Source organism: Octodon degus, unplaced genomic scaffold, assembly GCF_000260255.1.
Source record: "Octodon degus isolate 3935 unplaced genomic scaffold, OctDeg1.0 scaffold00034, whole genome shotgun sequence".
NCBI lineage: Eukaryota > Metazoa > Chordata > Mammalia > Rodentia > Octodontidae > Octodon > Octodon degus.
In genome coordinates, this window is record NW_004524610.1 from 16,618,437 (window position 1) to 16,642,738 (window position 24,302).

Genomic DNA, 24,302 nt, shown 5'->3' on the forward strand with positions numbered 1-24,302 from the left:
TTGCTTAAATGGTTTCAAGTGTAAGTAATAGAGAACCTGGCTCACCTGCCTTAGAACAATAAAGTAATTTATTGGATTGCATAACTAGAATTCCAGAGATGGAGTGGCCTCCCAGGAGCAGGTGATCTAGGTGCTCAGTATCATTGTCTTTGTGTCCTTTGGCCTTACATCCACTTTTGGAGCTGCCCTACCTCTGCTACTCCTTTCATGACACAATGACTAATAGCAGAAACCAGGACTCAGGACTCTGCTCCCTTACCCCCTCCAGACAAAGGAGCTATTTGGACAGGAAAGCTCCCCTAGAAAAATAAAAAGAAACTTAGCTCACAGTCTCAGACAGTGCTCCTTGAGTGTGCTTTTCATGGGTTTGGTTAACTAATGATTCCTGAAGCAGTCATTAATTTGGGAGCAGATGCAGGCTTTCATCTCCTAGAGCTGAGGGTAGATTTACCTTTCTGTGAGCTGATGGCCTCAGTGGGTGAGAGACAAATACCTGAATAAATTTTAAATTTGTTTAACTTTTTGTAAAAGAAAATGGAAAATGAAAGGGCTGGGCAAGATAACTCAGCAGACTAAGTGCCTGTTTAGGCAAACACAGGGACCGCGGTTTGATCCCTGGTTCTGTATGCAATGCTGGGCCCACCCACAGGTGCACTGAGCCGGCAATTGAGTCCAGATGTGGTGGCACACACCTATAATCCTAGCACTGGGGAGGCTGAAAACAGGAGGGTCACTACGAGTCCAAGCTGCTCAGTGAGACCCTGTACCAAATACATTTTTTAAAAAAAGAAAAAAAAAGAAAGAAAAGGGAAGATGGATAATGAATGCAGAACCACAGAGAAGGGACCACCACTGATCACTGATAGGTAAGCCCATGAGAGAGACAGTTTGAGACACCATTGATGGTAAAGTCATGGACATTCTCAAATGTGTGAAAGAAGTCAAAATAAAAATTGCAGAAACAGAACAAAATAAAATGAAACAAGAATCAGCTCAGTAACTAAGAGGAGCTGACCCTAGATGTGCACTGCTTTGGATTGACAGTGCAACAGACAGACCATTTGTACTTCTCCACACCTGACTGTGGATGCCAATATAAATGTTTATGTCTTTGTAGGTCTTGCATTAAGTCTGTTTCTCTAGTAAGCACTGACTGATACAGACTTTGGAATCAAGCACGGTTCTACAAAAACAGAGTGGTGAAGATGAAATTCCTTAATGGGGCTTTAGGGTTGCTGGTCCTGGCTCTCTAATGTGATTAGATCCAAAGATGCCATGGTCTTTCCCAATTCTTTCAGTCTGATAACATTTTTATTTATAAAACTTCAACTCTTTAGACTGTTGATGATAATTCACCAGCTTATTAGGTGCAGTAGATACTGTGAAAAGGAAAGAAATTGCTCAAAGGAAAGGAGCAGCTGGGATGAGGGAAAAAAGAAAAAAAAGAGGTAGTACTTCCCCAATTCTGTGGGGAATACTTATAGTGCTTGGTGTGAACTGTTCAGAGTAATACATAGTGTAGATCCATTGAGGTGTGCTAATGCAGGAGAGTTAACTATTCTAAGTAAGGAATTTAGTGACTTCACATATGAAACTTTTGAATATTTTTGGCTGAGCAGGAAATGTAAGGATGCTGGCTGGTTGCCCTCAGCATCTCTGGACAAACTAATGAAGGAAAACAATGAACTCAGAGCATCCATAGGAGATCAAATCTCCTGACTGGAAGGACAAATTAATAAAGGAAGATATAGAACTCAAAGACTCAAATTCCCATCTCTAGGCACACATAAAAGTTTTAAAAGTTTCTAAGTATGTCCTGAAAGAGAATCTCCTTAGCTGTGGGGATGGGGCTGTGATTGCAGAAACTCATATGCAGACCTCATAGTTCAGTTAGCTAAAACAAAGTGAGTTGAATGTTTAGCCTGGAAAGGCATTTGAAATAAAGTAAGGGCACTGGTTATAAAAGAACGAGATCCCATCAACTAGAATGGAGATGTTTGGGAAGGTCTTGATGAAGCTGGGAATGTTGAGCTCCTAGACTATAATGAGACTGTTTTATCGGAGTAAGTTTTCCCCACCCGCACGCACTGTGATATTGACCTCTACTAGTACACCTGAGGAACCAAGTCTATGTTCACCAAGCTTGATAATACTGACAGTCAAGGCCAGAAAGATAACTCAGCAGACTCAACCTGCTTAAGAAAGCTCTGGGACTGGGGTTTAATCCCTGGCACCACACACCAGCCCTGCCCCAGGTGCAATAAACTGGCCACAGAGATAGGGCATGGTGGTACATGCCTAATCTCAGCATTGGGGAGGCTGAAAACAGGAGGATCACTATGAGCCCAAGCTGCATAGTGAGACCTTGTACCAAATACATAAAAAAACTAGATCAAAAAATACTGATACACTTCAGGATACATCCTCATGACCCACTTTTGCCTCTAGGTCTATAACTGGGCTCCAATCACAGAAGGCTCCTAAGAATGTGGTACATAGTGGAATCCATGAGGAGGTCCAGTGTTATATCAAAGCATGTCTTGAGTTTTCTAACTCTTACAAGCAGAGGCCCAGAGAGCATACACTGGAATGGATTTTACAGATGTGGGATAATAGTAGCCAAAATAGACACTGGGTTGAGTTTGTTGGTATGAGTCCATTAAGGGCAGGGATTCTGAATTTAAAGCTGTACCTCATGGAGTAAAGAAAGGTGTTAACAGTTTATTTGGCTGGTTGGCAGATGATCAAAAGATGGCCCACTATAAATGAGTTAGAGATGTCTGCTATTCTTCGGCTCCATGTGGATGAGGGGAAATGAGATGCTGGAGTGGATTTGTCATGTCAAACCTAACTGACACATTGCTGTGAACAAAAATGCACCCTTCACTGACACCTTGAGAAACAGAGTCCAGAGGGGAGCATTGACTAAATAGCATCCCTCAAGAGTCCTCTCATTGCTCTTATTCATACACCAGACCAGATAGTGGGAACTGTAGTACTCAACTGAGAAGATTAAAGGTGATGGGTTTGATTGGATGAGAATAGTAGGTGTCATGTGTGGAGATTAATTGGAGGCACCTAATCACCAGTGTCAGTGTAGATGACCTTACTGTTAATCTCTTGCACAAGCAGAGAGAGAATCAGAATGCTCTGATACCTGTCATCCAATGGTGTTGACGGATTAGCCATGATGTCCCCCAAAGTGAAATAGATGACAAACCTACAAAATTTTTGCTATATTTATATAACTGAAACAATTTAACAACATATGAACAGAAATTAACTTCAGTTTGTAGTAATGAAATTATGACCCCTGAGGCAGTTCTTAGATTTGAACTAGGTTAAAGACCTAGAACCCCTTGAATAAATGTGAAGCTGGGTCCCCTGAAGGAAGGCTCCTGTTGTACCAGAAATATTTACGGTCAGTCTTTGTCCTGTCTTTCCCCAAAGGGACCCAAGACCATCTGCCAATGTGAGTATACCTTGGGGGAAGGGAAAGGATCAGACATTTTGAGGTCTACTGGGTACTGGTTCTCATCTAATGCTGATTCTGGGGGATCAAAAACATCATTGTAACCCTCCAATAAGAGCTAGGACCTATGCAAGGCAGGTGATCAAAGGAGGTGTAGCAAATGTCTGATTCACAGGGGGTCCAGTAGGTCCTCAAATCCATCCTGGCATCACTTCCTTTGTTCCCTAATTCACAAGTGGGGTAGACCCACTTAGTACTTAGCAATTTGTTCCTTATTCTGTGAGGTGAGAGCCACTATGGTTGGAAAGGCCAAATGGAAGCCACTGGCCTTGCTCCTACATCATAAATGAGTAAACCAAAACCAACATCATGTCCATGAAAGGATTAGTGCCACTATCAAGGACTTTAATGATGGAGTCAGGGGTGGTAGACCATTCTACATCTCCATTCAGTTCTCCCATTTGTCTTGTTCAGAAGACAGGTATATCTTGGAGAATGAGTGCAGATTACTATAAACTGAATCAGTTGGTGACTCTGATTGCAGTTGCTGTTCCAGATGTGGTGTCTTTTTTGAGCAGAGGGACACATCTCCTGGTACTTGGTATGCAACTATTGATTTGGAAAATGCCTTCTTCTGCATACTGATCCAGAAAGCCCATCAAAAAGAATTTGCCTTCAACTGACAAGACCAGCTATACATCTTCCCTGCCCTTCCTCAGGATTCTATTAACTCTCAACCCTTTTTTCACTATTTCACAGGAATCTTGATTGTTCTCCTCTTGACTTGTTCATTACATGGATGATATTATGCTGAATAGGTCAAGTGAGCAGGGGCTAGAAACCAATCTTGATTTGTTAATAATGGGTTCGAGAGCCAGAGGATGGAAAATAAATGCAAATAAAATTGAAGGATTTCTATCTTAGTGAAATTAAGGAGTCCCATGGTGGGGGCATGTAGAAATATGTCTTCTCAGGTAAAAGATAAGTCATCACATCTGGCTTCCCTACAACTGAAAAAGAGGCACAGTGCCTAGTGGGCCTATTTGGCTTTTGGAGGCAACACATTCCTAACTCGAGTATTTTATTCAGAAAGATGATAGTTTTAAGTGGGACCCACAACAGGGAAAGGCTCTGCAACAGGTCCAGGCTATTGTGCAGGCTGCTCTCCCTCTGGGGCCATATAATCCAGTAGAATTGGTACCCAAAGAGTCAGTGTCAGGTAGACACGTTGTTTGGAGTCTCTGACAGGACCCCATAGGTGAACTGCAGTGGAGGCCTTTAGGATTTTGGGACAAGGCTCTGCAGTCATCTGCAGACAACTACTTTCCCTTGAAAAACAGATCTTGGCCTTTAACTGGGCCTTAGTGGAAACTGAATGCTTCACCATGGGCCACCAGGCTACCATGTGACCTGAGCTGCATGTAGTGGACTTGGTATTATCTGATCCACTGAGTCATAAGGTTGGACATGCACAGCAGCAGTCTACCATTCATTGCAAATGGTACATACATGATTGAGCCATATTAGGTCCAGAGGGTACAAGTTAGTTCCACAAAGGAGTTGCCCGGATGTCCATGGATCCTACTCCTGTTATGTTGCCTTCTGCTTCACTGAATGTATATGCCTTGTGGTATATATCATATGATCAGCTTTCAGAGGAACAGAAAGGTAGCACCTGGTTTGTGGGTGGTTCTGCTCACTAGTCAGGCACTGCCCACAGGTGAACAGCTGAAACATTTAGTCCCTGTCTGAGACATTCCTAAAGGACAGTGGTGAAAGGAAATCTTCACAGTGCGCAGATCTCTGGGCAGTGCACCCTTGTAGTACCTTTTGCCTGGTAGAAGAAATGGCCAGAAGTGTGAACATATACTGACTCATGGGTTGTAGTCAATAATCTGGCTGGCTGGTCAGGAACATGGAAGGAGCATGACTGGAAAATTGGTGACAGAGACAGATGTATTTGAGGAAGAGGTATGTGGCTAGACCTCTCCAGAGGGCAAAAATGTAAGACATCTGTATCCCATGTAAACACTCACCCAAAAGTGAGCTCAGTGGAAAAGGGCTTTAATCATTAAGTGGATAAGATGATCTGTTCTATAGATAGTGATCAACCTCTTTCTTCAGCCAACCTTGTCACTGTCCAATGGACTCATGAACAGAGTAGCCATGGTGGCAGGCACGGAGGTTATGCATAGGTTTAGCAACATGGACTTCCACTCACCAAGGCCAATCAGGCCACAGCCATGCTGATTCCCAATATGCCAGCAACAGAGACCAACACTGAGCCCTTGATATGACATTCATTAGGGTAAGTAGCTGGTTAATTATTTTGGACTCCTTCCATCATGAAATGACCGCACTTTGTCCTCACTGTCATACACACTTATTTTGGATATGAACTTGTCTTCCCTGCACATAATGCTTTTGCCAAAACTATCACCATGAACTTGTAGAATGTCTTATCTAACATAGCACTGCCTCTGGCCAAGGAACACCTTTTACAGTCAGAGGAGTGAAGCAGGGGGCTCATGCTTAAGGCATTCACTGGTCTTGCCATGTTCCTCACCATCCAGAAGCAGCTAGAGTGAAAGAAGGTTGGAATGGTCTGTTGAAGACACAGTTACAGCCCCAGCTAAGTGGCAATATTATGTCAGGCTAAGACAAAATTCTTCAAAAGGCTGTGTGTGCTTTGAATCCATGTCATCTTGATAGTCTGTGCTTCCCATAGCCAGAGTTCATGAGTTTAAGAATCAAGGAGCAGAAGTGGAAATGATGCCACTCACCATTACCTTTAGCGATTCACTAGCACAAATCATGTGTCCTGTTCTTGTGACCTCATGTTCTTCTGGCTCAGAAGCCAGTTCCAGAAGGGGGAAGGTTTACACCAGGAAGCACAAAAATGATGTCATTTAACTAGAAGCTAAGCAACCACACTGTCCATTTTGGTGTCCGTATGCCTGAGGAAACAAACTAAAAAGGGTGTCACAGTGTTGGCAGGAGTGAACCATCCACATTCTCAAGGGGATATTGGACTATTACTCCACATCAGAAGAAAAAATATGTCTGGTGAAGGACATGCCCTAGAGTGCCTCCTGGTGTTATCATGCCCTGTTATTAAAGTCAATGGGAAACTACAACAACCCCATCCAGACAGGATGACAAATGGTCCAGAACCTTAAGGAATGAAGGTTTGAGTTATCCCATGAGGGAGAGAGAACCAAGACCTGCTGAAGTGCTTGCTGAAGGCCAAGAGAATACAGAATGGATAATGGAAGAAGGTAGTTCTACATGGCAACTATAACCCTATGATCAGCTGCAGAATCATTGATTGTAACTGTAATAGTTCTCTCCTAATATACATCCAATGTAATATTTTGTTGACAGACTTAATATTGGTTCTGAAGTATTGCTAGATGTATATTGCAATGTTCAAGTTATGAAAGGTTAGGAGTGAGCACCATCCAAAGAAAACCTGCCTGTTATTCTCAGGAGGGAATTAATGCATTTCCATTTGTATGCTGGATGGTTGTACCATGCTGGTGTAATATAAGCTTGTCTTTGTATCTAAGTCTATGGCTTAAAGAAATGTATCTGGCTTTCAAGGTGACAAGAGGTAGGTTGTGACAGTTAACTGACTGTGTCAACTAGAGTGAAAAATTCCCAACTGAAAAGACTCAGCATAATTCTGGGTATAGAAGGCCCACCCTAAGAGGATTGTGTCCTGAAAGGTATAAAAAGGACAGAAAGAAGGCTTGTTTCTGTCTTCTCCAAGCAGCTACAGTGTCAATCTTTATCTTGGATGTTGTCCTTTGGCTTCCAGCACAGACTCTTCAGTCCCCCAGTGGACAACCTTTGACCTTCTGATTTGAACCAACAGGACACTCCACTGAGCTCCAAGCCTTCTGTCTTGGTTACTCTTCCCTCATTGTTGGGACAAATATTCAACACTCAAACTGAAGGAAGGGGGCCAGCCAGATAGCTCATGGGACTAAAGCACCTGTCTAGGCAGGTGCAGGGACCAGAATTTGATTCAGAATGCTGTCCCACCCCCAGGGCATGCTGAGAGGAGAATGAGACTGGGTGTGGGGGTACAGGCCTGTTATCCCAGTGCTTGGGAGACTGAAAACAAGAGCATCCCTATGAGTCAGATCTGTGTAGTAAGACCTTGTAGACAGACCCTGTACTAAATACATTTTAAAAAATTGAAGGAAAGAAAGGTTTATTTAGCTCACAGTTATTGGAGGTTTCAGTCCACACTCAGCTGTCTCCAAGGCTGAGTGGCACATGACAGAGAGCAACCTTTTATGGTGGTGGAAAAGAGCAAGAGAGCAAGGGCAGGAGTAGCAGCAACAGTGGCTACAGAGAGCAAGGCTATCTCCCTCACGTTGCATTCAGGCTATCCCCCAGCTGAGTGTAATACTCACCCATAATCCCTGCAGCACTCACACCCATAATGCCAGTGGATCATGTGTTAATCACAAACTCTAGAAGTCTGCCCCATGACTGCATGAGGCTCTGTGGGGTCAAATAGACACAAACCATAACACCTTCCCTGGGTCCTTCATCCCTAGTTCACACACAGACCCTTTGCGCTCTTCCACACCTGACTGTGGGCATCCATTGTAAGCCAGTCCTGTAAATTCTTAAATATTTATATATGTTGCATTAAGTCTGTTTCTCTAATAAGCACTGACTGATACAATGTTGGATCCTTATTTTCTATTTAGCAGAGACTTGAATCTGAAAAAACAATAAACCTGTGCCACCAAAGCAATGACAATGATACAGGGGAAAGAAACTCCCAACCTGCTAGATATCTGGTATGTGTTCATGTTCTCTAACATGAATTTTAGAAACAATGGAGGTTAAGAGCAGAATATATTTACTGGGGGAAAGAAAGCCTCTGTCCATGAAAGAGACAGAAGAGGTCCCAAGTAGTTTCCCAAAGTACTTGCTTTTTCTAGGGATTTGTACACAGCAAATCTATGTCACAAAGTGGGTCCAAGGTAAGAAACATGGGAAATCACAAGATAGGCATGAAATGGGACAAAACTATGGTTCCAATAGATTACAAACATAACTGCTCAGGCAAAATAGATTAAAGCAGTATCACATGGGGAAGCCAGTCAGGTAGCAAAGGGGCATGAGTATAGCAGGGGCTTTTCCTGTAGGGGGTTGGGTTAGTGGTTCTGCCTGGCTTTCTCAAGGTGATTCCTACCTAGTTAGACTATCAATCCCCGTTGTTTGTTCTTAGGAAGTTTGTGGGTGCATTTGCTTCATGTTTTATCTAAAGGGCTGGCCCACAGCGGAGGCTTTTATCTCACCCGCAGTTGTAAGGCCTTGCTCCTCTTCTGCATTGGTTCCTTCCAGCTCATGGCTCGATCTGACTACCTATAATATCTTTATCTAACTTAGATGCTTACAACAGTAATATTGAGTAGTAAAAGAAAGTCCGGATAACTGAGTCTAAGTAGGTAGATCAATTGAAATTAATGAAAAATTTGTTTATACAGTCAACAAATGCTATTGGAGCACTTCCTGAATACCAGCCACAGTCTCAAGCACTGGAAACTAACAGTGCACAAAAACTCCTTGTATATGTGGCTGAGGGAAAGACAATGAATAAATATTCAAAATGTCAGGAAGACAGCTGCCTTGAAGAAGAAGAAGGATAAAACAGCTTCTGGCACTGTGGGCTGTAATTGCCTGTAGGAGATGCTGTGTCATGTGAGGTCAAGGAGAGATCTTGGAATGGGGATGTTTGAACATAGAAACAGGACCAGTAGCATAGCTGGAGGAAACATGTTGCATAGGAAAGGAACATGAAGGGCACAGACCCTAATGCAGGAGCGGGAAAGAACAGCAGCTTGGGTCGGAGAGGAGAAATGTAGGGAATGGAGCTCTATGAGTGAGGGAACCATGGTAGGAGACAAGGTCAGAGAAGCAGGCATCCTTTGTCTTCTAAGAGGTAAGGAGCATGACACTTAGGAGCAACTCTGACAGGGAGGCAAAGGCACTAGGAGATTGACACAGAGAGGACTGATGTGAGCAAGTTAGTAGATTTTCATGGACAGAACAGGCTGCTCTAGGGCAGGAATGAATTAAAAGTGAATCAAGTACAACTTAAAAAAAAGTTATCTAACAGTAAAGAACTAAAGCTTAGAAACAGCACAAAGCAGGTAGGGAGTATAGAAGGCAGCCTATGAAGTTTGCATGTAGATGCTCCCTAACTTACAATGGCTGCACTTAGTATTTTGGCTTTCCAGTCATACCAAAGCTTACTCATACAACCACTCTATTTTTCATTTTCAGTGTGGTATTCAATTTATGAGATAGCTAAGAAGCTTATAAATGGGTGTTCTGTCATGTGCTTCTGCCATGGAGTAGGCCAGTGGAGGTGTTCTGGGCACATTTCAGTGACAACCAGATAAGCTGTGATGCTCAGTAGATTGTGTGCATGAATGTGTGTTTGACTTTTCAATTTACAGTGAGTTTTTGCAGCACAAATCCATCATAAATTGAACAATGACTGTAGAAGCACAGACAAATCTGTTTAATTAGTAGTTAATTTTGGTTGTGATGAACATCACTGTTGACATAGGAATTTTCTTTCTTTTTTTTAAAATGTATTTGGTACAGGGTTGCACTATGCAGCTCAGACTCATAGTGATCCTCCTGTTTTCAGCCTCCCCAGCACAAGGATTACAGGTGTGCACCACCATGGCTTGTCGGTGGCCGGTGCAGTGCGCCCCGGGGCAGGGCCAGCACGGCCCCCTGGGTTGCTGCACTTGCCTAAGCAGGCACTTAGTCTGCTGAGCTATCTCACTGGCCCTTTGCAGAAATTATCTAACACTTAGGCAGACTCCCTCTTGACATTTAGTGGATTTTTGATTTGTAGTAGGTGAGCTGGGAAGCACACTCTCCTCCATGACAGATTACCAGAGTTTATCAGGTCAGAATCTTTAAAATTCATGTCATTTTAACATTTTATTGTAAAGAAAGAATTCCATGGTAGATATTTTTGTCAAGCTTCTAGGAGTTACCCAAATGCTCTAAATTTAGAATAGCATGTGATCCTCTTGAATATTCATGCTTAGAAGGCATTTAAATTTATGAAATGTTTAAATACCATTTAGCAATGGGGTTTACGGAAAAGTGACCTGAAGTTGCTGCCCTCTGACATTTTATAGGCCAAATGGTTTTCTCTAAGTATTTAGAAGCTGCCATCTGAAGTTACAGTGTGATTTTATTTTGGAACACAATTGAAAAGTAAAGATTACACAGAAGCCTAACAAAATATTGGGTTTACTTCAGGGGCACTGCCAGGACTTTCATCATGGAGGTCAGACCTTAGTGCCTTATTCCACACCCTCAGGGCTGGCAAACCGCTACTCATTTCCTAGGGGGCCTTAACAAATGGAAGCATTGACTTCTCCCTCTCAGAGGGCCTCCCACCTGGGAAAGACAGCTCTGTAATTGAATCCCAGCACATGCATTGTCGTTCCTCCTGCCTGACCCCCTGGTGCTACAGCAAATTAAAAGATCTCCCAGGCTCAGCCTGCCTTCCAGCTGCCAGCCCCTGGTAGACAAGAAGGAGCCAGCAGGAACCAGGTGGAGCAGTTTTGAGTTGCACTGAACACACAGAGCAAGAAGATTGGCCATAACTCCCCAATTGAATATTCATGCCAGCCCCATTTCTCATCTTGCTCTTTGGCACCCATGGAGTGCTGAGCTCCTGCTGACTTCAAGAGCTCTGCATTGTGTTTGGATTGGCTCTGTGAACTCCCGTGCCAGATGAGAAATGGGCCATGGGGTCCTATCACTAAGATGGCTTGCTGCCTTTTTTCTTAATGGTTACTATCATGTTCTACTGTCATGGTGTGGGGGAGGGGGAGTTTCCTGACATCTCTGCCCCTCCCCCCTATTATCCACAAATTGGTGTACAACTCAGTCCCAACTTCTGGCAGAATGGAACTTTAACTGCTTCTGTGAAGGGTCACACCGCACTGGCTTGTATGCAGCTGCATTTTCGTCTTTACTCCGAGGTTTTATTTCTGCTTGCTAAGGTCAGGCACTTATCACAGGGTTCTGTCATCACATTTCACATTCTGATCCCTCGCGGCAGGTGCTAACTTCCTTGCTCTCCAAGTGAATGAGTTGAGTAACCTCATAAAGATACAGAGCGTCTTGGCAGGGCGAAGCCCAGGGTAGAGAATACCTGTCTATGGGAGAGTCTCTGAGTCACTTAGCAAGCCTTGTAAACCAAGGAAGAGATTTGGAAAGTGACAGACACACATCCATTAACTTCTTTGAGATCATAACGACAGATCTTAACTTGTGTTCCTGATTCCCAGTCCAAACCATTATCTCCTAGTACACCATCCTTATGTAGAGTGTCTGGTTATACATCCAGTTCTGTATAATTCTCTAAGCCAAATAACCTCTTAATCTTTTATGATAGTAATGCTGGAATTGAAGAAGAAAACAAGGCATAACATTTATTGGGTGTGTACAGAATTTAGTAAAGCACATGTCACAGGCTTTCAGTACATTTGTAAGCAAAAGAGAGACAAAGAGTATGAATGATAGTACTGTTGTCAGCTCAGTGCTGGGCCAGGAGAGATGACAGAAATCTGGAGATGTGCGTCCAGTGCTCACTGGAGATCTTCCCTTGGCGTTGGCCTATGCATATTGGTCCTGCCGTGATAGGGCTGTAGGTATGCGGTGGTAGTTTGTGTTAACATGGCATGGGGAAAGATTGCCCTGACAACAGACTCAGAATTTAACAGGACAGGCTGAGCCAATGACTTCAGTCTAGTAGCATGGCTTTGGGAGGAATATAGGAAAAGCTGCTCCCTTGGACTTTAAGTGCCAAGTATATATTTAGTAACTGGTATAAAATGGGGCTTTAAGACATCAGCTGTGACACAGACATGGGGACTTCCTTGGCTGTTAGCAGCCTGCGTTAGAACTGCACAGCACCTGACTGTTGAATGTCCCGAGGGAAGCTGTGGTGTTTGCCGCGTCTTTTGTACCTTGTGTGATTGCAGGTCCAACACTTTAGAAGGGACCCTGGAATTTCTTCCCAGTGGAACACTGGAAAGGTTGCAGAGCTTGGGTATCCCAAGCAAACCAAAGAAAAGGTGTTTCCTGAGCTGCAGGTGCAAAGTCCCTCCACCAGGACAGCTCCTTGATGTTGGAAGAATTAGACTGGACCTGTGTTGAAGAGTGGGTTTTCACCTGGGTCCAAACTTCCAAAGACATCATGATAGTACAAGTTATCGGAAAATGAAATGGTCTGCTTTTCTCTTTTCTTTTTTCTTCCCTTTCTTTTCCCTTTCCTTTCTTCTTCCTCTATTTCCTTCTTTCCTCTCTTCCCCTTCCCCATCCCCTTCTCTAGCTTGCTTGCTTGCTATACTGGAGCTTGAACCCAGGACCTTCACACTGAGCTACATCCTCAGCTCCTTTATATTTTTTTACTTTGAGACAGGCTTTATCTAAATTGCCCTGGCTTGGCATATGCTCCACTTGCCTTGGCCTCAGAGAATGCTGGGATCACAGGCATGCACCACCATACCTGCTTTGGGCTAGTTCATAAGAAACCTTTTTTCTTGATAATGGAGTTTTCAAATTAACAGAGCAAGTGTTTCTTATTAGTATTTCAGGAGTGGTTACAGTAGTAAGTACCACCTAATAAGGGCATACTCTGTATGAAGCTGCTTATGTGCAAGATTTTAATTTCCACAGTAGCCCTCAGTTGATATTATTACTTCAATTTTGGCTCAAGGTAACATGATGGATAAACAGCAGAGGTGGGTTTAAAACTAAATATTGAGGTGACAATACAGGTCCTCAATGCTGCGCTCAACCTTAACCTAATACACTATTTTGTTTTTAAGGAAATCTGATGTCTCTTCAGAAGCTGAAATTCAGTTAATGGGTAACCGTCTTTTATTTTGTTTGTTATGACAGTGCTTTGTTCTTGGCAGTTCAACATTCTACCATTAAAAACTAATCCACTTTTGTTCATCCTATATGATGATTGTTCCTTATTGCTGAATTTTTTTTCCTTAGAAAAAGAAAGGACTGATGTATTTCTTTGCATAACTGATGGCGTTAAATATTTTGATTGTGGCCTTACAACTTTACTGCATTACTTGCTAGGGAAACAATAATTTTCTGGTTCCTTCATCATGGTTTGTAACTGACCTGATAGAAATTTGAGCCTTTCACCATTCAAATAATGCTTGGAGGATCTATTGGAGCTTTGTTTTCCAAGGAAGGCAATATTTTGAAAAAAAAATTTTGAGAAATGTTTCCATTGTCTTGAAATATCAACTCTTACTTCTTGGGGTACAGGAGATGGACATCTTTTATATGAACTTGATGGAGCTGCTGCAAAGTGAAGGCCAGAGGTTCAGAGCTCAGGCTGAGGGCTGTGAGTCCTGGAAAGGGAAGACAGTGAAAGTGTCCAGAGAACAGTATGTCCATGGCTGTATTTGCTGTTGTCCAGGGGCCTGAGGTCACCCTGGCAGATGGGCCACTTGCACCACAAGCACTCATGCTGGCCCTGGAGACCGCCACGAGCTTGCTGGCACATTAGGATAACAGCACCCTTCTTTTTGCACAACCAGTTTCTCTGATCCTTGCTAAGTGCTGTCTTTTTTTCTCCTGTTGTTTTGTCTCCACTGCTGACCCTGGGCCTGACCCTGTCTGGGGAAGTGGGTTGGTGAGGGCCTTGGCTGGGACTGCCTGTCCACCTGATCAATGACACAGACACCTGGCTGCAGAGTGATGCCACATCTCCCAACCTTACTGCCAGCAGAGAGTACTCAGCTCGAGGCTTTTGCTATGACAGGGACTTCGGATCCTAATCTGAAATGTGTCAGGGTGAGATGACCTGGCATTGTTACTTGATATTTTTAAAAGCCTGTGTGTTTTCCAGAAAATACAAAACTGGTACTCTGTAGTGATGTGCCCTAATTTTTCCTCTGTGCTCAGCTGACCAAATTGCTTCATTAGCTTTTCTTCCTCAGTGACCTGCATGCCCACAAAGCCTCCATTTCTTTCTTGCTGTCCTCACCCCCATCACAATGTGTGTGTGTGTGTGTGTGTGTGTGTGTGTGTTAGAGGAGTGGGTGGACATGTGTGCTCATGCCCCTATTTCCTAATTCACTTGGGAGAGCTCAGTCGTACAGACACGTCTGTTCAGATATGTACGCTTCCACATACATTAGCATCACGGAACGCATCCCTGTCTCTATCCATGTCTTCCATTTCTTTATCAGTAGGCTACAAATCCTTTGAAGATTTTTAGAATCCAGGAGAAGCTTGAGCAGTGGTTAGTGAACTATACTACATTTGAATCCAAGTAACTCAAATCACTTTCTCTGTGGTTTTTTATTGCTACTTTATTGTTCATTTATTAGAACCCACTAAGTACATTGCTCTGCTCTAGCAGAGAGGAAGAGAGTGGATGGAAAGCAATGAACAAAGTGGTAAACAATCCCTGCTCCACTGGCACCTTATGTGACAGTTACCAGAAGAAGCTAATATTGTTACTTCTCTTCATCTGAGAGAACTGAGTTTACTTTACATAAAAAGGCAGAATCAGCAGTTTAAATACCCGAGGTCTTGCACTTAACTTCATTCTGATGGTCAAAAGGCAGTTTTGCTGGTTAGATGGATTCTGGCAACATGGAGAATAGAAACATGCAACTGTACTACTCGCTAATTTATGCAAAGAGGAAAAGCTAACGTGAGACTATCTTTGAAAGTTTCAGGTGATGTTTCATTCCCTGAGTCATGAACACGTGAGAGAACAGGCCTAGAGGTAAAGCGGGCCCTGGCTCACTGCCAGGATCCGGGTGGAATGAATCGTGTTTTTTGAGTCAGAGTAGATTCTAAGCTGCACAGACGTAAGAGTTGCTCCTCTTTGGCTTTGAAGAAGATATATCAGGTGGTTAAAAATCATCTACGTACAGAAAAATTATAGAAAGGAATCAATATGCAAGATGCATGTGTTTTGAGATTCTTTATTTTTAAGTGAGTCGTTCTGTGTTTGGGCTTGTGAGCTTTCTCATATTGCTCAGGCAGAGGGATGTGAGTGTTTGCAGGGCTTGGAGACGGAAGAGCACGCAAAGGGGACTGAAGACATGTAGGAGGAAAAGAGGGTCACCACGCAAAGTCATGGTGGGCGGAGCCTTAGCAGAGCAGGCTGACACCTGCGATTTCTAAGAACTTTCAAGTGGTTTCGTGGTGGACTTGTGCATTCTGATGGTGGTCTTGCGGTATGAGACAACAATTACTTAAATAGAAGACATAGAGCATGTGACAGAAAGATGCTCTGAAAATAAGCTCTGGTGTCGCTGCTTTGTGTGTGTGACCTTGGCCATGTGCTGCTCTTCAATTTCTTCACTTAGGAAAGGTGGAAAATAACGGATACATCGATGGGTTATTTTCAAGACTGAAAGAGGCAGTGTATACGAAATAGTGAGCATAAAATGTGTCATGCAATATGTACTCAGTAGAACCTGCTAGACATTAATAACTTTTTATTAAGTCCAAAGGTAAACTGTATATTTTATACATCCAAGTGGATTAAACTGTGGAATCATTTGAAGTTTCATGGTTAAATTAATTACAAAGCATGTACAGGAATATGGTTACTGTACCCCTGGTAATTACAATGCATCTCTGTCCTCCAAAGGTTCTTTCCTTGTAAAAATTATCATCCCAGCTGGGGAGATAGCTTGGCAGTCTAAGTGCCTGCTTGGCAAGCTCTAGGACCCAGGTTTCACCACATGCCTTGCGGGTTGTGAAACCAGGTATGGTGGTGCATGCCTGTGATCCCAGTGCTGAGGAGGATGAGACAGGAAGATCACTATGAGTCTGAACTGTGTAGTGAGACCCTGTAATAGATAAATAAGCATTTAAAAAATTTATCAACCCAATGAAACCAGTTGAAGCAAAGGAACTGAAGTTCCACACCAGATTCAGACAACTGTTTTTCAGGTTCTGGCGGACTGGACAGTACCATGCCAGGCCAATATTTATTTTGTTGGCTTTATTGTTGTTGTCCTGTTGGAGAAAGGACATTTCTGTTTCCTCCTGGTTACTCTGTGGTTTGGGCTCCGTGCCTGCATTCCTGACTGGTTTTCCTGGCTGACTCCTCCTGCTTCTGGTCCAGATTGGCTCCCCTCCCCTGCACTGCCTCCTAGCTTCAGCGATAGTGTTAGACAGGTGCTTCCCCAAGATCCTTTGTCAAAACCCAGCTGCCAGTGCCTGAGAAACATCTTCTGGTTCTCTAAGTTCACATTGCTTTCAGTCCATTTCACTCACTGGACACTTACATTTTCTTGCCTGGAATTTCTAGACACCGGCTCTGCCTGCTGAGCTAGACTTTGACTCCTTGAGGGAAGAACTGGGTTGGCTTCCCTCGGTGACCCTCACTCCTGTGACAGTGCAGTCACTCATTTGCTTGCACATTAAATTCAAAGTCTTTGTACTAGATAGAGCAAGTGGAGAGCTTTCCTTGTTTATTATAGTCAATTCCAGGCATCTAATTACTATGATTTCATTACTATAATGAATCAGAAATATCTACAGGTACTACTTTTTTAGATTCTGCTATTCCTAAAATTACCTTTGTTCTTGCGTTTTCTCTAGAATCTTCTTCTGTTTGCACCATCATTATTAAATATGATTTCTGACTGCAATTTAAACTCATTCAACCAGTTTTTCACCCTTAAATTTACACTCGTTTGCTTGATTTCACAGCTTTTTCTAAGATGCAAACCACCACATTCTTGAAACCTGGTTAGTCAGTGGGAAAACATCAGTGAACAAAATAGAGAATCCCTGCCTGCATCTTGTTTTCTTTCCACCTGAGAAATTTCCTTTCACCTTCTTTGGAGTGTATTATGATTTGTGTCTGGGTGTCACCTAATGTCTCATGAGCTGGTGAAGTGTGGGCTTTTTCATTGCCAGCTGAATCTCGGGTTTATAATTGATTTGTGATTTAATGCTGGGATTAAGGGTGTTCTGCATATAATATGAGCTAGAAAAAGCCTCTCTGTGTCCCTCTGTCTCTGTCTCTCTGTTTCATCTCTCAACCTGCCTCTGTCTCTGTCTCTGTCTCTGTCTCTGTCTCTGTCTCTGTCTCTGTCTCTGTCTCTGTCTCCCATCTTTTGTTGCTTTTACTGTCTTCTACCGCCAGGAACTGCTGCCCTGTGCCACAGCACCCTTTCTTGGAGCTAGCCGATTAAGGACTAAAGCCTTTACAAACTGAACCAAATTTCACTCTTTAACTTTGAGTGTCAGTATTTTGTGTCAGCAGCTAGAGAGACGAGCACTAAGACAGAGTCAGTCTGCGTGCATCGCTTCTCTCATTTTTTTGGTCTTTATTTTATCTACCTGTTGAAAGGTATCTTTTTTTCTTTTGAATATATACTTTTGCCTTGCATTCTCTCTCTCTCTCTCTCTCTCTCTCTCTCTCTCTCTCTCTCTCTCTCTCTGTCTCTCTCTTTCTCTCTCTCACACACAAAATCTATGAACTTATTTTTCCGTCTTTTAATTTATTTATTTGTGTTGCTGACTTTTGAGAATCTATGCTTCGGTTTGCGCTCTGTGTGTCTCAGACATGCGTGCAGGCATGTCAAGCATGACCTTCAGTGATGTAAGTCATTCGAGTTGCTAAATATTCAGCCATATTTCTTAACTTTTAAAATACAAGCTTCTTCTCCTGGTAACTCATTACATAAAGATTAGATTTCTTGAGGCTGTTCCATAGGACATGAGAATTCTGTGAATTTATTATCAAGTTTTGCTCATTTTATTCTCAACTTGTTTAAGAATCTACTAGTGTTTAATAATACTTTGTAAAAGTGTTATAGAAAAGATACAATGAAATGTCTATTTTCACAGTTTTTAGCATAAGTTTTACTTTGCATTTTACTGTTCTCTTATTTTATTATTCTTGTTCACTTTTTAACAATTTAAAACATTTATTTTAATGTCATTGTCAACTAATTCCATTACCTTTGTTTATATTTATAAATGTCTTCTTATAGCATTGTTGTCTCTGGCTAAATATTACATCCTTTGGCTTCTTTGTATAGATAAATTTAAAAGATTTTACAGTATCTGGTGTTTCCTTTCTTCCTTTAAAAATGTGTTGTATGGGTCAGAGAGATAGCTAAATGATATACGTGCCTGCCTGGCAAGTACAAGGTCCTGAGTTCAATCTCTGGTACCAAAAATAAAAAAAAACTCTCTCTCTCTCTCCTCCTCCTTCTTCTTCCTCTCTCTCTCCCTCTGTCTGTCTCTGTCTCTCTGTCTCTGTCTCTGTCTCTCTCTGTCTCTCTCTCTCTCTGTCTCCCTTCCTCCTCCTTCTCATCCTTCTCCTCTTTCTCCTTTTCCTCCCTCCCTCCCTCCCTCCCTCTCCTTCTTCTTGTTCATCTGTCTTTCTTCTTTACAGTTAATTTTTTAAACTTTGTTAGGATTCTGTGAATTAGGCTGTCCTTGAAGACAAAGACAAATTTAACCATATGTGGAAGCAGGAATTCCTATGGGGTTTTAGACTGAGTGCCAAACATAAGGCTTTGTTTGACTTCTCAAAATTATTCACCTTGCAGTTCCTGGATGGCTCATTTCCCACCTTCATAGAATATTATCCTATATGGGGAATGTTTAATATTCAACAGAATTTCCATCAGACTTCTCTACTGATTCCTGGAACTTTCTTTTAGACAGTTCTCCACCATACATTTGTCCCTATGACAGATTCTAGTTGTGTCATCCTCTCCAAGTTCCAGTCTTTGTCTCTTCAACTCAAGAAGACAGTTCAAGATGTATGATGTATGCCTTGCTTAAACGAAGGTCCAGATCACCCCTCTATGGAAATCTGAATTGAAATCTGCATGACTATGGTTGGGGATGGTCCCAATACCTCCCTCAGAGTCAGTGATTCGCTAGAAGGAATCACAGAACTCCAAAAAGCTGAATTAAATTAACTAAAAACGACAGGTGCAAAAGTCCGGGAGAACTCAGGAGTTAAGTTCCCTTTATCTTTTCCCAGCAGAGTTATACAGACAACACTTTTCTCTCCCAGCAACAAAGAGTGGTGTTGTATACAAAGCTTCAGGCACCATGGACGCTCATGCAGCTAATTCTCAAACTAGCCATTTACTGTGGTTTCTCTCAAGTGACAGTTATGCTTCCTGCTTATGCCTCAAAATCTATGAAACAGTGATGCCTTGGGTGTTGAACACCTTCCAACCTGGAACTTTCCGACAAGGTGAAAGAAAAATCTGCTTTGTGTTTGTAACTTTGCTCAATAGTTGAACTGAAAAACCTGACTTGTAAAGCACTTCTTGGGCCAAGAGTGAGTCATGCTGGACACAGACAGGAAGGTGTGATGCTTTAGTCTAAAGGAGGCTCTTTCCAGACAGCATACGGTGCTGCGGTAGCATGTTAAGACAGCTGCAGTCATGCATTTTGGTGCTTTATTTGCAAAAAATATTATAACTATGGCTCCAAAGAGTGTTGGTGCTGCCAGCAGTAAAACTAAGAGGAAAAATGAGAATCAGGACAAAGTTAGAGAAATACAACATTGTAAAATCCGTAGAAGTCCTGGAAAATGAATTTATAAGTGTAATTTTGGGGCCTCATAACCAATCATTTGTTTTTCTGTCAATTATTATGATAAAACTATGTTCAGTAGTTCTCAAATGTTTGTTTGCTTTGAACACAAATCTGAAGCAAATTGAGTTCAACAACTGAGAGCAGAGACCCAGGAATCCTTCTCAGACCTCTGAAAAGACGTGAGGCAACTTGAGGGCATGCCTTCCTGTTGGGACCTGGGGAGGTCTTTGCTCCATCGGCAGGGGCTACAGATGGTGCCCAAAGAGGTCAGCATGGGCAGTCTTCCTTGCTGATGCACAGGATGCTATACCAAGCAGAAACACTGAAAAGACATCCAGGATTGGGAGGCAGATTTACTTATGTGGACAGTCACTGATTGGGATCACACTCCAGATAGCAGGCCCTGAGCTCTGCTAGATTAAGGCTTCTATGAAATAACCAAGCAGGAATTATGCAGACAGAATGGCTTGTCTGTCAGGGACTGGTTCTTACAATATGTATCATAGTGACCAGCTACACATCAGAGTGACCAGCCATTTCTAAGAAGTATCAGGAACTATAACTGAACTATTACCTGGACAACTAACAAAGTATAATAGTTGTGGGCAGGGTCATCTTCTGCTACAGTTTCACTATTATAGTGTTTTGAGAATTGTATGCAAAAAAAAAATCAATAAGGAGTGATTTCTGATTATCTTTTATTTTCCCAAGAGTGTGTGTCATTTCTTCTGTCAGCAGTTAGCATGAAGAACTGATCCTTCAGTGTCTTCTAGAATTGAATTGAACCTCCTATACAGCCACCCTTTTGATACTCCAGTATTTGAACCTGAGAGTCACTGACTGAAGTTTCACATATTTTCAGCACATGATTATTTAGTACTGGCAAATTCCATGTGCATGGAACTTGGATCAGGGCCAGCCAAATAGCTCAGCAGATTAAAGTGCCTGCAAGCACTCCCAGGGCCTGCCGTATTGGCCCCACTCCCAGGGCCCACTGAGATGGCAAATGAGACTGGGTTTGTTGATAAGCGCCTGTAATCCCAGCTCTTGGGATTCTGTAAACAGGCGGATCACTATGAGTCCAATCTAATGGTGAGACCCTGAACACACTATAGACCCATCCCTAAAACACAGAAAAGAAAAGTAATCAATTAGTTCTAGTAATTTTGGACATTTGGGATGGACTTCTCAAAATTTTCTACAAAAACTATTAAGTCAAATGTAAATTACAGTTTTATCTTTCTAAACATTGCCCTTTTATGTATGTATTTTAGAAAGTTTTATCTTTCTAAACATTGCCCTTTTATGTATGTATTTTTGATTTGTGCTGGTATAGATTGCCAGTAAAATATAATGTTGAAGAATATAAACAGATATCTTTGTCTTGGCTCAGAAGCATTGTAATTCCACATTTCATCATTGAATATGACATAAACTGTAGATTTTTAAGGATGGTTTTGATCAGGTGAATGAAGACTACTTTTTATCCTATGTTGCTTAATAGTCAATATTTTTTGTATTCATGAAAGTAATATCCCTTTATGTATTGAATTGCATTGATTTCCAAATATTAGATAAGCTTCAGATTCAAAGAATAGAAAACATTTTATTAAGATACATTTTTTTATTACAAGGTTCAATTTGGTATCTAGTTATATGTAGTATTAGCCTTTTTTTCTGTTTTGGAGACAAAATACTAAACCCTCATAATTTAAAAGAAGCGAAGTTTATTTTGACTCATGGCTCTAATGGATTTAGTCCATGGTTGGCCTCTCTGAGGTAGAAATGGTGCAGTGGAAGTGACTGGTAGAGAAAAGCTGCTTCTGTCATGGCCAGAAGGAAAGGGAGAAGAAGGGACCTGGGGACAAGAATACACCTGCCAGGCCACACAGCCAGTGCCTGGCGTCTTCTGATCAGGCCCTATCTCCTAGTACCCCATTGGCTGTGAATTCATTTACACAGAAGACTGTCGCGCGCGGCCTTGCCAGCAAGGAAGACGCGACCACTGGTTGTGTCTGCGCAGCTTTTATTGCCCTGTTACGTCAGCCTTCTTCTCCCTCGAGGCCCCTGCTCTTAGCTTATAAGTCTCAGGGCTTCCAACCATGGGACGCCACGTGTGTACCATCCATTGGTCCAGGTACGCGGAAGCAATGCATTAGCCCAAGCCTTGGCCTTTTATGGAGTTCTTGATTACCAGGAGCGCTCACCCCCTGAGGGGGTGGAAGGCGGAAACCGGCGCCATCCTAGGGCGTGGCTACATGCAGCTCCCTACAGAAGACTATAATGCTGCTATGATTTCTTTGTCTAACTTCTGCCTCTGAATATATGAGACTTTTGTGGAGTATTATAGATCAAAACTGTATCATTTTGCCCCTCAACCCACCCTAGTCTTACTTTTATTTTTTATATAAAATATATGTATTTCATTACTAAGAATTGTTAAGGTCTTAATCACTTAGTTTCATTAAAAAGCTCAAGTATAAAGTTGTTTGTTGTTGTTTTTACTTTAGGCAAAATATTACCTATAAGCCCCTGTAAAAATTTAAAAGTTAAATTTTTAAACATTCAGTCAGTACTACTGGGAATAGATAATTTTATTTTAAATGGGACAAGTAAAAGAATAAAGGGAATGGAACCAGTGCAAGACTGCAAACCAGTAAGGCCAAAAAACATTAACTTTTGAAGCCTTATGTGCAGCTCCCAGGATGAATGGTACCAAGAGATGAGCTATAGGGCCTTTGGTGGCTCCACCTCTATGCCTTTGCTGGTGGTAACCCACATGGTGTCTCTTTTAGATTGTCTCCATTTGATCTTTATTAGCAGGTAATCCATTTTCCTGATGTATGTCTTCCTGAGATCTCTGATGTACTGCTGGCTTTCTCCTCACGATTTTATCTAGTGACCTCCCAGAGACCTCCTTGACCTTGCAGGCCTTTTTAAAACTTGAGAGGAAGTTTCCATGACCCTACACCACTTGCATTTTCTTTGTAAACCGGCATCATGTGGATGACAACAAGAATTGTCCCTAATTAGAACAGTAGCTGGGTCCCCCTGGACCATGCTCAAGTAATCTGTGAATAATTGTTCCTAGCTGAACATAAGAAAATGAATCCTGGAGAAGTAATTTTTTTTAGGTGGCTCTTTTTCAGCACAGGCCAGGTGTTCTTTTTTAAAATGAAAGTATTATAATTTTGCATGCTTGAGCCTATGATGTTTGGGGTATTGCTGATTCCTAGGATGTATTTAAGCTATATTTTATTTATTTATTTATTTATTTTTCTGTATTTTAGGGAAGGATCTACAGTGTGGTTAGGGTCTCACTGCTAGATTGGATTCATAGTGATCCGCTTGTTTACAACCTCCTAAGAGCTGGGATTACAGGTGCATGCCACCATGCCCAATCTCAATCGCTGTCTCAGTGTGCCCCAGGGGGCTGGGCTGGCATGGCAGGTCCAGGGATCGAACCCCAGGCCCCTGAGCCTGCTTGCAGGCAGTTTAATCCACTGAGCTATTTGGCTGGCCCTTAAGTTATATTTTATATTGTCTTAAAGCATTTGTTTGTTTGTTTTTAAACTTTATCAATCACACTGTTTCCCTCAGATTTTATACAGTCTACCTTTTTGAGCAAGCTTTGTATCATCCGGCCTTACATGTTGCTCTTGATTGTCACTATAAATTTTTTTATCACTATAAATTTTATTAAAAGCAACCAAGAGTTCCCATTACGCAGCCTGAATTTTGGGCTGCCTTACATTTTTCTTTCCTATCAGGTCCACTTCCCTTAATCTTAGTCTCCCACAAAGTTTTAGAATTTGAGAAAAACTAAGATGTACTTTTTCCACAGCTCATACACATGACCTCTAGTTCAGTTTTTAATAGATTCCTTGTTCAGTTCAGGAGGGGAAGGATGAGCCTGGGAAAAGGATACCACCCTGCTTCAGATCAGAACCTTGAAGCCTTCTGTCCAGGTCCCAGCTCCTAATCCCACATATCCCTGTGCACTCATCAGTGGATTAATTCACAGATGAATATCATAACTTCATGATCCAATTACCTCATAAGTCCCACATCTGAATGAGACTTTTAGGAAGCATTGTAGATCTGAACCCTAGCACATATATTTTGTTCTTTCTTTCTCTTTCTTTCCTTCCTTCCTTCCTTCCTTCCTTCCTTCCTTCCTTCCTTC

At 42.1% G+C, this 24,302-nt stretch overlaps 1 protein-coding gene and 1 long non-coding RNA gene across 8 annotated transcripts in view; one reads left to right on the forward strand and one right to left on the reverse strand.

The window, feature by feature from the left end:
* The window catches only part of LOC111816541, a 19,635-nt gene extending 15,639 nt beyond the window's left edge, over nucleotides 1-3,996 (reverse strand). The window contains exons 1-2 of the long non-coding RNA XR_002820906.1: nucleotides 3,983-3,996; nucleotides 851-852 (exon numbers count right to left, since the gene is read on the reverse strand). This is a non-coding gene — a long non-coding RNA (uncharacterized LOC111816541). The remainder of the gene's footprint in view (nucleotides 1-850; nucleotides 853-3,982) is intronic.
* Eya4 (EYA transcriptional coactivator and phosphatase 4) overlaps nucleotides 1-24,302 on the forward strand; it is a 286,279-nt gene that overhangs the window by 179,487 nt on the left and 82,490 nt on the right. The window lies entirely within an intron of this gene.